Genomic DNA, 2,311 nt, shown 5'->3' with positions numbered 1-2,311 from the left:
CGAGCAAAGGCATCGCTGGCCAGCCAATAGAAGGGCGGGGAAGGCGGGCGCACGCCCTCACTCAGCCAACCTGCGCTAGGGAGGGCGGGGCCGGGGCCCTTCGGCGTCGCTCGGATTTCTTTCCCCCCCCTCCCGATCTCCCCGCGCATGCGCAAGAACACGCCCGCGCTACCCTTTGCTCCCGATACACAAAATGGAGTCGAAGCTTAGCTCCCCTCCCCTTTGACATTAGCCGGGGGGCAGTTTGGGGCTCGCCCCCTCCCGACTCGCACGGGCTCCACTCTGCCTGTGAATTTACTAAGGACTCGGTGGCAAAAAGTCCCTAGAGGTCCCACCGAGATTTGAACTCGGATCGCTGGATTCAAAGTCCAGAGTGCTAACCATTACACCATGGGACCAGCTGCCTTGGCTAGTGCGTGGAACCCTTCCTCAGCCACTACCAGCTGCCTTGCAGGAACACACCCTCCCTGCCCCGTTCCTTGCAGCAGCCTCTCCCCCACTCACTCCTGTGGGAATAGAGCGATCAGCTGTCCCGATTTTTCACACTTGCAGCCTACAGCGGGCAGTTTGCTCCCCGCAGAAAGCCCTGAGTAAATGCCGCAGGAAGATTCTGCCAGCCACGTGCTGTCTTTGCATGGCTTGCAAGCTGTGGAGCCGCCAGGGAGCTAGCGGGACCTGCTTCCCCGTGGCGTGCAGCGGGAGGGGCTACTTCTGCACTTGCATCGCCTGTGCTTGAACCGAGCTGGGCTCTCTCAGGCTTGGACAGCAGAATGTGGGTGCTGGAGAATTAGGCTGCAATTGTAACCCCACAGAAGGCAAAGCTGCAGACAGGAGAAAAGGCAGCTGGGACCCTCCCCAGCGTTTGTGAGGACTCGTGCAGTCTCTCCTAGTCCTCCCTCCACCCCTGTTTTGGATACAGTTGAACCTTTAACAAGAAGAGGATTTTGATCTGTGGATACACTTATTTAAAAACCAATGGTCCTCGCTGCTGCACCAACACTGCTGCAAGCGGCAATGATTCAACCATGGCTATAGAGCACTGAAGTGTGTCTTGGTTTGGTTTGATGGACAGGAAAACAGCTGTGTTCTCCAAGGATGAAATTCTCTGCTCACATCCCGGCTCTGATCTGCTCTCAGGACATGCACCTATCAGAGCTAGAGAGCAGGCTAGCAGAGTTGAGCTGCAGCGTGTAGAGGATTTTGCTTTCCGTGCAAACACTTGTTGGGAAATAATATATTAATAATCTTCCTAAATGCTGCAAAAACACTCTTGCAAGCAAAAGTGGTTGGGACCATGCCCGTGGAAGACTGTTTGCAGTATATAAAGGGAGAGAAAGGTGCAGTCTGACATCCAGCGTTATAAACTCTTCTTTCGGGGTCCCATGCTGCAGCACAGCTGAGATACTCTACTTCCCTAACATCAGCAAACTGCAGTGGCAGACCCCCGTAACCCAGATGGGGCATTTCCTTCTGAGAAAGGATTTTCAAACAGTCCCAAAGTTGAGACCAGTGGGACAGGCTCCATTGCAGGGATCTGGGAGGAAGATTTTGCATTCTGTAGACTGTTAAGGCAGCATACTCTAGTACTGTAGTTAAAAAGCAGGGAATGGGTCATCAGGCAGACAGCAAAATCCTTCCTCACCAGAGGGATAGGACTCTGAGAAGTGTCTTAAAAAGCCATCCTCCACCAGAGGGCACTGACTTCACAGCATTGGGATACTAAGCATTTATATCATGGGTCTCAAACATGCAGCACAGAGTTATTTTCCTGTGGCCACCAAGCTCCACTCACCCCCCACCCCCCTAGGGTGACCAAATAGCAAATGTGAAAAATCTGGACAGGGGGTGCGGGGTAATAGGAGCCCATATAAAAAAAAGCCCCAAAATATCAGGACAGTTCCTGTAAAATCGGGACATCTGGTCACCCTACGCCTCCCTCACTCCCAGTGCGCAGCATCCCAGCTCCTCTGCCTATCTCCAGGGCTGGAGAAGAGGTGGGGCAGGGGTGGGGATTTGGGGAAGAGGTTGGAATAGGGGCAGGGAGGGGGGTGGGGACTTTGGGGAAGGGGTTGGAAGAGGCAGGGTGGGGGCAGGGCCTCATGGAAGGGCCGGGGCAGAGGGGAGGAGGGGGCTTTTGTACCTTTATATGAAAAGGTGTCAGTGATGCGGCCCTCGGGCCAATGTACTAGTCTTCATGTGGTGATTTGAGTTTGAGACCCTGGTTTATATTGTAGTGTATGTGGAGGCAGGTGTGATGTGCATCAGTGGCACTTCATACCTTGCTATAACCTCTTACATTGCTCATTTAGTT

The 2,311-nt window shown here is 53.7% G+C and overlaps 1 non-coding gene across 1 annotated transcript; it reads right to left on the bottom strand.

The window, feature by feature from the left end:
• Positions 1-326: 326 nt before the first annotated feature.
• On the bottom strand, positions 327-398 carry TRNAQ-UUG. The gene has a single exon. It is a non-coding gene; the product is annotated as a tRNA-Gln (tRNA).
• Between the last annotated feature and the right edge of the window lie 1,913 nt (positions 399-2,311).

Source organism: Mauremys mutica, chromosome 25 (genome assembly GCF_020497125.1).
Source record: "Mauremys mutica isolate MM-2020 ecotype Southern chromosome 25, ASM2049712v1, whole genome shotgun sequence".
Taxonomy (NCBI): domain Eukaryota; kingdom Metazoa; phylum Chordata; order Testudines; family Geoemydidae; genus Mauremys; species Mauremys mutica.
This window is presented reverse-complemented; position numbering and strand designations above follow the sequence as displayed.